At 40.0% G+C, this 14507-nt stretch overlaps 1 protein-coding gene and 1 long non-coding RNA gene across 10 annotated transcripts in view; one reads left to right on the top strand and one right to left on the bottom strand.

The window, feature by feature from the left end:
* The window catches only part of BCAS3 (BCAS3 microtubule associated cell migration factor), a 595190-nt gene that overhangs the window by 131874 nt on the left and 448809 nt on the right, over window positions 1–14507 (bottom strand). The window lies entirely within an intron of this gene.
* LOC138992147 (uncharacterized) lies at window positions 1170–12594 on the top strand. The gene is made up of 3 exons (XR_011468061.1): window positions 1170–1477; window positions 1579–1685; window positions 12034–12594. It is a non-coding gene; the product is annotated as an uncharacterized lncRNA (long non-coding RNA).

Raw genomic sequence — 14507 nt, 5'->3', positions numbered from 1 at the left:
AGAGTACTCTGCTCTGGGAACATCAAAAAAAAAAAAAAAAAAAAAAAAAAAGCCTGAGCCTTGTGCCAAATACCAGTCTAGCAATGCTGATATTGCTGTCAAGGTTCTTATTTTAAAAATACATTTTTACAGGAGTAGCAGAGAAAGTAGCAAAAGGAATCTACAAAAGCTCTTCTTTTTAAGATCAAAGAAGAATCAAGTTTTGTTACAAGTTTTTGAGAGTATACGACTACTTTAAACTACTCCAAGTGGTATAAAGCATTAAATGTGCTTCAAACTTCTTGACGGAGAGATCTAAGAGCAGTCACTCAACCTGACCTAGGTATCCTAATAAGGACCACATAGAATATTCAATGAAGTCTTGGTATCATATGTGTTAGGAGCTTTGAAGTCAGGCTATCAGATTGGTCATCTGCCACAGAGTGGGCTAGATAAATTCCCACAATGACACACTCCTGGAATGAACACTAAGGGATTCAGGTCAGTGCTCCTTCCTGCTAAGAAAGCACAGGGCAGGCAAATTCTCACCATACAGCCTTTGCCCTCTGATCTTATATCTTACCTGTCCTCCCCAGGCCCAGCGCTCTGTGGGAATTCATGACAATCTGATGCTTGGATCCTCAATTGCCATAATCTTTATGAGTTGATTTCTTTGAAAGTTCATGGGAAATAGGCTGGAATCATTACAGGGAAGGCACTTTAGATTTGCATTAAAAAAAAAAAAAAAGAGTGTCAGCTTCAACTCCAAAATCTATTCCTTTACAAGGAGCACAGAGAAAAATTGTATTAAATCATCCAGAGGAAAATACAGAACTTGAAAATATTTTAAAGGACTTTAAAGGACTTCAGACTCAAATAGGGTGTCATCCATGACAGGTACAAAGAAGGATCAGAAGTTCCCTTGGCTGCCTTCACAGGGCAAGGATTCAAGAAGTGCTCAGGAAGGCAGGAAGCTTTCCAAAAGAAGCTAATTCGAAAGACATTTCCAAGTCAACATCCAAACCAAAGAGATGTGGAAAAATTCACAGAAGCATCCTAACAAAACATCCCGACAAAGTACCCTAACTCCTTTTTGCAAACCCACAACGGGTAGGAGCAAAGTTCTAATGTGACAGCCTTTTAAAGCAGCAAGATGCAACCACAAATGTGGTTGCTCTTCCAACATTATTTCCTTTGGGAAAATTACATGGGTGGGTAGGGAAGCAAACCCCAGAGGACTGCAGTTTACGAGGCCTGAGAGGTAGGCTGCACAGAACCTAGGAGTGGGGGCCTCCTGGTCCAGAGGAGAAATCTAACCTTATTGTACTAGGTGGCGAAGATCTCTGGCTGCTCTTCAGGCAGAGTATGCTGCTCTCCATTTGCAAAACTGCTCAATAAAATTTTACTGGCAAGGCAAAAGGAGAAACATCTGCTATACTCAAGAGCAGCTGTGGTCAGCAATAAGGCAGCTGGCACAGGGTCAATGCTGTTCTTGCTGGTAGGTGGTATTGTGGTCACCAGTAATTACTTTGGAGAATTTCATGGAGTCAAGGATAACTAAATGGACAAAGAACATTTTATTTTACTTTCTATCTTTAGCCCAGGAGCAAAAATCGTGACATGCTGTACAGAATTCAGAAGCCCAAAGCAGTCCCTATTTTTCATGGAAGAACTTCTGTTACCTCAAAGACTGGAAACCCTTAAATGTAAGTATTTCAAACAATATGCTCTTGACAAGTGACCTCTCCACTCATTATTTCTGATTGAACAGTTCCTGTAGATTGCATTAGTCTTTAAGTGTTTCCTTTTGCAGATATATTATAGAATACTTTATAAAGAAAAATGTGAAAATTATATTGAGCAAATCAATAAACGGTACACGTTTTTAAAAACCTCATCTTTATCAAATTTACATGATACCTTCAAAGTTAAATAAACCCTGCACAGAGTGGGAATTTGGAGTGTAAATAAAAATCTGTTCAAGGCATGCAGTTGATAATTTTTCTACAGAATGATGAATGTCAGCAAGTAGCAGTTAAATTAATATACACTGTACTTAAAAAATTAAACACTTGGGAAATAACCTCTCGAGCCACTGGAAAATGACAAAGTCTAAGATATTTCAATCAAGTTAATTTCAGTACCAGAGCAATGCATTTTTCCCACCAGAAACTATATGAAAAAAACAAATTAACCAAAATGGGCCTCTGAATGATGGGATAACATCAACCTCAAAGAGAATGTCATGATTGCTTGTCAATTAAGTTATGCTACACACACATACTCAAAGGCGAAACTAGCCGCATTCATTTAAAATTATGTCAAGGCCGAATGGCTGATATTATATTAAAATGAAAGCATGACTTGCATTTTAAAAAAGAAAAGGAAATGTTCTTGCCAACCAAGAGAGCTAACGTGCAACGGCTGGTGTAATTCAGGTATGCAAGCTCCAGTGAGGCCATGCAAGGTGAACCATGTCCAAAATGTTATTGGATACACAACCCCAGGGCTTCCCTGGTGGCTCAGATGGTTTAAAAAAAAAAAAAAATCCGCCTGCAATGCACCTAGGTTTGATCCCTGGATTGGGAAGATTCCCTTGAAGAAGGGAATGGCTATCCACTCCAGTATTCTTATCTGGAGAATTCCATGGTCAGAGGAGTCTGGTGGGCTATAGTTTATGGGGTCGCAAAGAGTTGGACATGACTGAGCTAGAGACAGCCAGATGTTCTCAGATTCCTTACCCACAGAAACTGTAAGGTATTAAATGCCTGTTTTCTACCACTTAACCTGGGGATGATTTGTTATATATCAATAAATAACTAAGACAATACTGGAAAATTGTACACACACACCCTAAGTGTACCCCTTACTCCTAGAACATCCTTAGATGTGTTGGGAGTGGAAGGAGAGACTCGGGGACCACTTTCAACCAATTTTAGACCTATTTCTGACTTGACCATCTCTACAACGCCACTTCTGATCAGGTTAGGGTCATGGTAGGTCCAGGGTTCTCCTAGGATGGAAAAGAACCCCTGGTTGGCATGCAAGGCAGATCAAAGCTGGGTGTGAGAAGGCTGGGATTTTAAATGTCAGCCTTGTTAGTCATTGTGAGTAGATCACTTGAACCCTCAGAGCTTTAGACAAGTCAGAGGAGGAGGGCTTCCAGTTTTGATGTTACTTTGAGTCCATGAAGATCCTAGATCCTCTAGACTCTAAACAGGGGCCCCATGACTCACAGCCTTCACAACTAGGCAATAAGAGGTACCTAAAAATCTCCTGCTAATTTTTTTTTTTCTTTCAATGAGACTTTCCCTATCATTTTTTAAAAGTACTAAATTTAGGTGCTCCGTAAGGAATGGCTTTTATGGTAGCCCAACATCTCATAGTTGTAACATTAGTCTACGGTCTTAACCAACTGAATAGTAGTCAGAGGACTTCTATAACTTTGATTTGGACATATAACATTTTGATCAGAAAATCAGAGAAAAACTGACTGATATCCAATAGTATCATCTTTTAAAATGAATTATTTTATTGATTTATCAATAATATTTGCTTAAATATTGTCTAAAATTTTAGTTCATTATACTGCATTTAGGAAGACAAATTGTGAAACCACAAATACAATGGAGTTTCAGTTCAGTCTTAAAAATCACCATGTTGTCCCTGTATATCCTGTTTTGCAAAATGTAGAGTCAAAGAAGTCTGTGAGCATCAGGCAGTTTTAATACTAAATGAAAATAATCATCTGAATTTTACCTTTTTATTCTTTTATGACACATATTTTGCTAACTTCTAGTCACCCTGTTTTTAAACTGATGCCTTTGCTGATGTGACTTCTATAAACTGAATGGACTTTCCTTAGTTTTGTTTTTTTTTTAACCTGCTGAAAACTGATTTTGTCTTCTAAAGACACTACCTTCTAAAGAATTGGCAAAAATAAATCCTGATACATCCAATGATGAGATAGTATGCACCCCATTATATGAGATTATAAATAAAGTTTTCAATCTGTCTGGAAGAAACTGGGATTAGAGATTAGTTTGTAAAGACAGAGAGAGATGCAATAATCTTTGGAGAACTGAGATCGAAACTATTCCTTCTCGTCAACATTAGCTCAGAAAAAGTGGGATAAACCTCTGAAGGAGCAGGCTGACCGGCAGAAGCGAGGTTCTGAAGGTAAATTTTCCTTTGGCTTTCTGAATCCCAGGCTCTTTCCATCTCATGAGACTTTAAGTCCAGGTTCTGCCTTTGCTCTTTGCTATGACTTGTGTTCGGTGATGTCTTTCTCTTTCTTAACATACACATGAGCCAACTTTTTGTTTGTTTGTTTTACTTTTTGGCCACAAAATAAGGCAGGTGAGATCTTAGTTCCCTGACCAGGGATAGAACCCACGCCCCCTGCAGTGGAAGCTTGAAGTTTAACCACTGTGTTGCCAGGCAAGTTCCCCAGTTATGTCTTTCTAACTGGAGGAAGGGTCTAAGCATGATGGGCAAGTCAGTAAGAAAATTCTCATCATGGCTAAAGCATCAAAAATACAAAGGGAGGAGGGCTTGGGTCTTGGGTCTGGCAACATTAACCAAATATGGACTGATTCCAAAAAGACATGAAAGTTACTAAAACACCACTTTAAACGTCTTTATGTGTTAACAGGTATAGCAACTTAGGGCTATTCAGGACATATCTAAGAGTCTCTTAGGTCAAATTCTGATATTTATACTGTCTTCTTCATGTTCTTGGCTTCTTAATCTTGAATAAGAAGAACCATTCTGGTTCTAGATTTACTTGTCACTGGGAAAGCGTTCTCCTTTAATTAAAACACAGACATACACTGAATCTCACTGCATTATCATGAAGGCTCTTAGATTTCTTACCAAATTAAGCATTTATTCAAGAAACCTTTTTTAAACCCTATGCGTTTACTATTAGTAGGAGGAAAAGTATAATGCTTAAGCTGTTTTTACCTTAAAACTATTGTTTTATTGGGCTTATTTACTTTCTCTTCTGTTATTAGCACAGAGATGGCTAAGTTGTTGTTGCTGGTGTGTGTGTGTATTAAATCTTGACACAAGACAAGCAGAGAACAGCAGAGCAAAGGGCAGTGCAGGCAGAGTGGTCAAACAGGCTGCTTCTGCCACTCGCTTCCACACATAACCTGTAAATCAGTAGCAACAGCAAATTCCTCATTGACTTCTGGAATCATTTCCAAATAGTCAAACCTCCAAGGTCAAATCTACCAATTCAGTGTGTCTGTTGTACTGAGAGGCCCCCAAAGAAAGGACTGCAATTTCGTGTTGGCTTCTTCCGAAGGGCGGGTGAGAGACAGCGAGTGAGAGTTGCGGGGGAGGGAGCTGATGGTTTCTCATGGCAAGAATCCTCTCCTGCCCAAATACAGGAAAATTCCCAAGTAAGAGTGGCATATTGAAATCTAATCAAATGGCTAGCCTATTTTTGCCCTTGGATTCGTCAAAACCGCCTTAAGAACAACAACCCTTGGTACCTTTCAAGAATGCTTCTTTCAGGGGAAGGCTTTAGTTAAGATGCTCTTCAGTTTGAGTTTAATTTAAAATTTAGTCCCAGGGCTTGTGACACAGGTAAATGAATGTGGTCGACTGAATGAGATAAAATCGGGCTTGAACTTCTTAGGGGATGTGCACTAAAACAAGTAAGTTTTAAACAAGCATCAGCTGCAATTCGGTCCTTTTTAAACATCATGATGTAGCGGAAAGAATATGGACTTTGGGGGTCAGAGAAACCTGGGTTCGAGGCCTGTCCCAATCACTTATCTTTTCTTAGACACAGTTCTCTTAAAAATACTATTCTACCTGGCAGAACAGTTGTGAGGGTAAGAAAATATGCATATACAGTGTCTATCACAGAGTAGGCATTCAATAAATGATTCTTCTTGCTATGAATACTACTACTCCTACTATTATTATTATTTGAGGTAATACGGTTACTTACAGTTTCCAAACATCCAAATAGCCACACCAAAATGTAGGTCATAAGGAGAATGTAACTGTCCTAATGGAAAACCCCAATCAAAATATTTTTATTATATACATGTTTAAAATTTAAGTATAAGACTTTTAGGCCTGTGAACTTTAACACAATAGCTATGCCTTCACATACCTGAGTGTTCTTAAAAAAAAAATATTCACATTGAAAAGGTCAAGTTGTAAGGCCATTTGATTAAAATAGTAATAAAAGAGTAAACATTAACTCACAATTTCTCCTCTGGTCTTTACTATTCCAAGTAGTATCACCTCCCAAATAAGTTGCACCTTAAGACAATTTATCTTGATTAAAATCTTTAAGTTCTTAATTTTAAGTAGGGAAAACTTTAAGCCAAGTTTAATACTTTTACCATGATCTAGATCTTAACTGCAGTATGCTGTCCTCTGCTACTCCTGGAACATGACTGCCCAAAGTAAACGAAGTTCCCTTTTTATATCAATTTTAGAGCCACTGATAAAAATGCAAATAATTAACATCAGAAAGGAAGAATTGCTCATCACTAGGCCACCCAAATTTCCAGAAGCATCAGAAGTTATAGAAAGCTTATCTCTGGAATTTCAACAGTTTTCTCAAAGGTTTCAGAGCTATCTACTAGAGGCCTTGCAAACGGAATTAAATAACAAAAATAAAGCAAATGAATAACCACCCTTCAAATCTGTCAATATTTCAAACCTAGGCTTTCCTCCTGGGTATATAACTATCCTAGTATCTCCTCTCCAAATTCCCTTTTCAGATCAGATCAGATCAGTCGCTCAATCGTGTCCAACTCTTCGCAACCCCATGAATGGCAGCATGCCAGGCCTCCCTGTCCATCGAGTCAGTCTTGCCATCCAGCCATCTCATCCTCTGTTGTCCCCTTCTCTCTTGCCCCCAACCCCTCCCAGCATCAGAGTCTTTTCCAATGAGTCAACTCTTCACATGAGGTGGCCAAAGTATTGGAGTTTCAGCTCCCAAGCTAAATAAGGATGTTGGTGCCAAATTAACTCCCATTATCTAAAAGAGGGTAACCCATTTAATTCACTCTTGCTTTTGCGTCTCAAAAATAAATTCACTAAATCAGCACCTGATCTTTTCCTAAGAAGAGTAAGCCTATCCTGTATGTAGAAAAAAACTGACTCAAAAATAGGTTATGTTGCTTCCACTGTTAAAAACATCTACAAGTAAATTTAAAAATCTGAAGTATCCAAGCATTTGGATTTCTTATTTGCCAGTCCAGACTATCTGCAATATCCATTTCGATTTTTGCTATTTCTAACTGCGAAGCCATCACAGGAGTTGGCCTGAGGGCGGGGAGAGGAAATCTGGCTTCCACCTCTGGGACACACGTTTCAGCGCTTGTGTCTGACTGACTCTGCCAATCACCCCTCCCAGAAGCCACAAGGCTGGCTTACAATAACAGAGTATATCAAAGAGGACAGGAAAGAAAACAAGACAGTGGCAGGGTCAGCAGAGGATAAGAACACGGTCAAGATGCCCTGTGGAGGCAGGGAACGGGGAGCCATATATTCATGGCATTAAAATATGTTTCTTAGAAAAGGTAACATCATAAATGCATAGGACCTTGACTGCCAAAGTCAGCCCAGTACGACTGTAAAACCACTGTTACACACAACTAGGAGAGCAGACTGTCTCATTATGATGGGACTGGTCAAGAAAAAACACTCCAGTTCACGTGAGCTTGGAATTATAACCCATACGCTTAAACCAACTGAGAGTGATGATTATGGTAACTGTATATTGACTTCTGATATAAAGATCATCCACATAAAGTGACTCTTTTCACGAGAACCATCTAACTCCAGAATGGTGATAATCTATTCTTGCCTCCATATAAAAACATGCCTGATCCATTCTGCACTGTGGTCATAAACTCAGCAGACTTAAAAGGCATAGAGAGTGGGACAGAAAAGAAGTTGAGAGGTGGCAGTGGGGGTTTAGAGTCCATCTGCATTCGACCTTGACTCTGCTACTTATGGGCTGTGTGATCTTGGGTAAGTTACTAGTTTCTCTGAATTGCAGTTTCCTCAGAAAATTATTATGAGCACTCAACATCCAAAAAAAGGTAAACTTTCAATATGCATTAACTCAGGGAAGCCTGATATGCTACAGTCCACAGGGTCGCAAAGAGTAGGACCTGACTTAGCAACTGAATAGCAAATTATTAAAGACAGGTAAAAACAAAAGATAACGTTTAAAGTCCACACTCTTGGGCCTGACATTCCCAAACTACTTTTAGCCTCAATTAACTTTTTCAGCCTTTGCTTACTTCCCTTCACAGCCACTATCCAACTTTCCTGTATCTACTCCTTTAATCTGTGTGGTTCCCTCCGTATAAAATCACCATTAGAGTCACTTTTAAAGATTCGAGCCTACCATTCAAATAATACCTTCTTCAAACAGCCTTTTTTATCTTCCCCATTCCTCTTCACTAAATTACTCATAGTATCTTGCTATCTTCTGACAACTGAGCATTTTATGCCATCTATTATAGCCAGTTGTATATGAACAGAGCAGCTAGCACAGGGCTGAGATACTTACATACAGTAGCACTTAATAAATGTTGATTAGAGGAATAAAGGAGTCACAACGATTCTCTCTCTCTCTGCTAGATCTAAGGAAAGGAGCAACTTGCCTTCACCCTCTCACTTTCCTCCAGACCCCACGAAAATGCCGCTGCCTCCTTAACTCTGGCAGGATGGGAGATGCACGATGCCAGGAGCCTAAGCTGTGAGCGCTGGCACTTTGCTCTTTGCCTTCAAGGAGTTAAACTGAGTCCTGGGGAGATAAAAATCTCTGGTTTTTATTGTTTAGTGAGAATGCCTGACAAACGAAGATCCAGCTGCAATTGTAACATTCCAGGCTCACAAGGCGCCAAGTTTTACTAACTATAATTTAACTGGTCCGACTGCTGCAGTCCAAATTCTTGTTTGGATAATCAGTCTTTGTTTGAATGTGTTCAAAAACAGCCCAGGCTAGCATTAGCCTCTGGGTATGTCATGTGAGCTGATTACCCTGTGGCTCCCAGTAGCAGAAACTCATACACAAGAGGAGGATTATTTTCCTAGTATTACTGTTACGCTAACATATAATCAGCCCTTTTCTCCCAGTCTCCACATCTCTTTCACAGCCTCCCCCAACCTTCCTCCTCCAACCTTCCCCACCCCCCCACTCCTGCCTTTCTTTTTTCTTCTCTCTTTTCTCTCTCTCTCTCTTTTTTTTTAATAATTCAAAAGTCTTCTTTCCAAGTTCAACCAAAGTTGAAAGGTGAAAAGGTCAAGAAAGTTTCATGGCTGTGGCTGTTTAGAAAAGGGTAGGACTAACTGGGGTCTCTCTTGCTCAGCCTCTACTCAAGGCTCAAGAAGCTCATATTTCACTGTACTTCTGCAGCGCCCAGTCGCCTTGACACAATCTGTTTGGAATGAAATTAAGCCCTTGTTAATCATTTTTAACATAATATATTAATAATAATTTCACCTGACAAACAATCATTTCATACTTAAGTAACTCAAGTGGCTCATTTGTTTGTTAAAAAAAAAAAATCCAAATTCTCCAAACTGCACATTTTAACCGAAGGACGCTTACTTGGGACCTGCCCACCCTGCCTGTCTGCAAGTCATTTGGCTCTAACAAGCCAAGAAGGATTCTGGAAACTCTGTACCTATCCTGTCACTTGGGCCTTGGTCTGGCCATTCTCAAAGAGCCCAAATGCGCTGACGCCTTTACAGTGCTTAGGACAGAGGCTGGCTGATAGAAAATACCAGACGGTATTTGCTATGAAAATTTTGGGGAAGAAATCCTGACTCGAGGGTATAGTTCTAGCAATCAGTGGGAAAACTGCTGGCAGGGAAAGACCATGGCTCAGAAAAGGCTGGAATGATTGGTACATGGGTGGGTGAAATGTTGTAAACTTGGAAGCTCATGTCGGAGCTCTCAGCTGGTCTGGAATTGTAGGTGTAAATCTGGTCCTCGCAGCTCCTACATTGCTAGAGGGAAGGCCACCAAAGGGGAAGGAAACTCCGATCCCTGGGAGGGAGATCTGTTTATTTTACAATTAACAACAGCAAAGGAACGCTTTCTGAAAGCTTCCCTGGAAGGCTCAGAATTTAATCCTATACATCAGTTCGGTATTGAATCTTCAAGGTCTTAGTTGAGATGACAGGCAGAAATCAGAGTACTTCAGACCTGCTCCAGAGAGAGAGACACACACACAAGGACACAAGAAAAGCTCCTTCTGGGGCCAAAATTCTAAACTACGCGGTGACCTAGGATTTGAGAGAGAAGAGGAAACAGGAGTCTGTGCACTAGGATGTGGCGGAAAATGGCAGGAAGTGACGTCTACTGCTTGAAGGCTTATCATGCATCTGTTGTTGTTGTTGAGTCACTAAGTCATATTCGATTTTTTAGTGACCCCCTCATGGACTGTAGCCTGCCAGGCTCCTCTGTCCATGGGATTCTCCAGACAAGAATACTGGAGTGGGTTGCTATTTCCTTCTCTAGGGGATCCTCCTGACCCAGGGATCAAACCCGTGTCTCCTGCATTGGCAGGTGGACTCTTTTACCCCTGAGTTATCTGGGAAGCCTGTCATGTATCTACTTCTCTGTATTCTTGCTCCAAGCATTCAAAGGGAAAGAAGAGCAAGTCGATTGTGAATTCCCACAAATTCTAACAGTTCCATGGTAGACTGTACTCATCTTTAACATCCACGAATTACATCTTTTACCTACTTATCCTGCTAAAATTTAAGACCATGTTTTTCTTCCCTGCTGTGGGTATTGTGTGAAAAAAAAAAAACCACACCCCACTGTTATTAATAATGCTCAGTTCACATTAATTAGAATTTTAGAATGGCATAGGCCAAAGAGCGCTTAAAGAAAAATTGAAGTAGAAGCGTCTCGGGGCCAGAAGTGAGGACAGAGAAGGATTTCCCATGTATACTCCATGAACAAAATATCTCCACTTGGATCTGTTTTCTGTATTGGGGTCCTGAAAAGATTTCACTTGAAAATAAAAGGCTCTGCTGTTAAAAAATTTCACTAGAAAAAAAAAAAAGGCTCTGCTGTTGAGGAGGAGGGTTTAAGAAGAAGGTTTGAAAACCAAAGAGCTGGTCCAATCTTTCATCTTAAAGTTAAAGAAACAGGGGACAGTAAAGTTGTGTCCAAGGTGCCCCGTGAGTGGAGAACAGGGTTAAGACAAGCACCCCTCTGCAACCCCCAGCTCAGTATATATACTCCATCTCCAATATACCTTTTAGGGAAGCCCTCCTTCCATTCACTACGTTTGGATCAAAAGACTGCAACCTCAAAAGAAATACTTTTTAGCAATATTTAACTGGAACTGTAAGTTGAATCAACAATCATTTTTAGATCTGGACAATGAAGTAAGACAAATCTGGGGGATGGCCATCTTTAGTTGCAAAATCACTTCTGCTAAAGCCATTAGCTACATAGTGTTCTCAGCAGCTTGGATTTTACAACAAAACCGTAAAAGCTGGGGGTCAAAGCTTCTCCCTTGAGGCTTAAAGGTGTGACGCTTCTGAAATGCTTCTTGGGCTTTCAGAACCTTCCCAATCAGCTCTAATCTTCATCACCTCCTTCTGATTATCCCTGTGTTGCTAGATAATATGGAGGCAAAACAAAACAAAACAAAACAAAACATACACACACAATAAAAAAGGAAGTATTTTTAGCCTCTTTTTAAGTGGTGACTAAGTTTATCACACTCCTACTCAAATTAGTCATACAGGTTAGTCCCAGGGGAGAGCAGTCTGGCTACAGATCATTGCAAAGGAATGACTTCTTGGAGGCCTAAAATAAACACTTAGGCTCATGGTTCTATCTGGAAATATAGTCAAATAGAAGCAAATTCCATGAAATTCCCAACTGATGCAAGCAACATTATTTTGTATCTTACAATACTAGCTTGGGTTAGCTGCTGTAGTCTGCTAAAGAGATAGATGACTCTAAAATGATGATAAAGGAAATAGTTATTTTAATAATGATAATAATAATTTTTTTTCCAACATGCTTATTCACAGGGGCTGAAGATGCCAACAAAGCAGCAACGGAGAAGAGAGACAACAACTGAGAATAAAATGGGACTTACAAAGAATTTCCCACCATTCTGGTTCTTTTTTTCCTTTTAAGAAAGAGAAAATTGGGTCTTGAATCCTCATGATGAAACTTAGGGACTTAAGATTTTTAAAGCTGTTCACCACAAACAAGATTTTCAGGGCAGAACTAGCACATGGGCCATGAAGCTGGTTATATTCAAGGGTCTGTCCAAGTGCCATAAATGCAACAAAGATTCCCATAAGAGCCTTTGTTTCTCTGTTCAAATCTGAAAACAACCCCTCCTTACCATGCCAGATAGTGTTTTTGAAGGGAATTAGCCCCCTACTCTTTTTTTTTTTTTTTGCCAAAATGCATTAGTCATGAAACATTACCACCAGTAGCTCCAGTTACATAAAACCTACATGCTTATCCAAAATTAATTGTTTCCAAGCTATCTGGGAAACTAAGCATGCTGTGCATGAATAACTCATAGTCACTAACTTTCCGGAATATTTTAAAACCCTAACCTCCTTACTTCTTTTGAAAATAAGATGCCTTTACACTCAGCATGGCTGTGTATTATAGATTCAGAACTCAAAAAGTTTCTAACATGGGTTAGGAATGGCTTTGCCACTTAATGACCTTGGCATGAGTGCCTAAACTTTACAAAACCTGTTTTTTATCTGTAAAATGGGAAGAAAAGAAATTAAAAAAAAACCCTCTGCCAATGTTTGTGTTATTGCAGATTTTTTAGGGTTATCCAGTGGTGGGCCAGGGAGAGCTGTACTGCTTGAAAATTTTAGGGGAAAAAGTGAAGGAATTTAACTGACAAATAACTCACATGTTAAGACAAACATACATATTGTGGATGAGAATAAAATATCAACACTAATTTTGGGATAAAGCCGTAGCTTCAAGAAAAATTTTAAGACAGTAATAGTCAAGGTTGTGGCTCCAGAACCGAGGACTGAACAAGGGGGTCACATAAGCACCTCTCTCCTGCTCTTCAAGGTACTTCAGTGGAAAAGTTTTAGAAGCACAAGAAGGGGGTTCACTAACTGAGACTGGGACTGTCGAGGAAAAACACTGTTGAATTTAGACACAGAAGACTGACCTATGATTTAAAAGACAACAACTTTCATTCTTTACGATAACATCCAATGATTTTGGAAAATACTGTAATTATTGGACCTGTTACTTTAGTGTGTTGAAATCCTTTCAGTTCAGTTCAGTCACTCAGTCGTGTCCGACTCTTTGCAACCCCATGAATCACAGCATGCCAGGCCTCCATGTCCATCACCAACTCCTGGAGTTCACTCAAACTCATGTCCATCGAGTCGGTGATGCCACCCAGACATCTCATTCTCTGTCATCCCCGTCTCCTCCTGCCCCCAATCCCTCCCAGCATCAGGGTCTCTTCCAATGAGTCAACTCTTCGCATGAGGTGGCCAAAGTATTGGAGTTTCAGCTTCAACATCAGTCCTTCCAATGAAAACCCAGGACTGATCTCCTTTAGAATGGACTGGTTGGATCTCCTTGCAGTCCGAGGGACTCTCAAGAGTCTTCTCCAACACCACAGTTCAAAAGCATCAATTCTTCGGCACTCAGCTTTCTTTATAGTCCAACTCTCACATCCATACATGACCGCTGGAAAAACCATAGCCTTGACTAGACAGACCTTTGTTGCAAGTAATATCTCTGCTTTTCAATATGCTATCTAGGTTGGTCATAACTTTCCTTCCAAGGAGTAAGTGTCTTTTAATTTCATGGCTGCAATCACCATCTGCAGTGATTTTGGAGCCCCCCAAAAATAAAGTCTGACACTGTTTCCCCATCTATCTGCCATGAAGTGATGGGACCAGATGCCATGATCTTAGTTTTCTGAATGCTGAGCTTTAAGCCAACTTTTTCACTCTCCTCTTTCACTTTCATCAACAGGCTTTTTAGTTCCTCTTCCCTTTCTGCCATAAGGGTGGTGTCATCTGTATATCTGAGGTTATTGATATTTCTCCCGGCAATCTTGATTCCAGCTTGTGCATCTTCCAGCCCAGCGTTTCTCATGATGTACTCTGCATATAAGTTAAATAAACAGGGTGACAATATACAGCCTTGACATACTCCTTTTCCTATTTGGAACCAGTCTGCTGTTCCATGTCCAGTTCTAACTGTTGCTTCCTGACCTGCATATAGGTTTCTCAAGAGGCAGGTCAGGTGGTCTGGTATTCCCATCTCTTTCAGAATTTTCCACAGTTTATTGTGAGCCATACAGTCAAAGGCTTTGGCATAGTCAATAAAGCAGAAATAGATGTTTTTCTGGAACTCTCTTGCTTTTTCCATGATCCAGCGGATGTTGGCAACTTGATCTCTGGTTCCTCTGCCTTTTCTAAAACCAGCTTGAACATCTGGAAGTTCACAGTTCACGTATTGCTGAAGCCTGGCTTGGAGAATTTTGAGCATT

Source organism: Bos mutus, chromosome 19 (genome assembly GCF_027580195.1).
Source record: "Bos mutus isolate GX-2022 chromosome 19, NWIPB_WYAK_1.1, whole genome shotgun sequence".
Taxonomy (NCBI): domain Eukaryota; kingdom Metazoa; phylum Chordata; class Mammalia; order Artiodactyla; family Bovidae; genus Bos; species Bos mutus.
The sequence above is the reverse complement of the archived record's forward strand: the minus strand, read 5'-3'. Positions and strand labels throughout refer to the sequence as shown.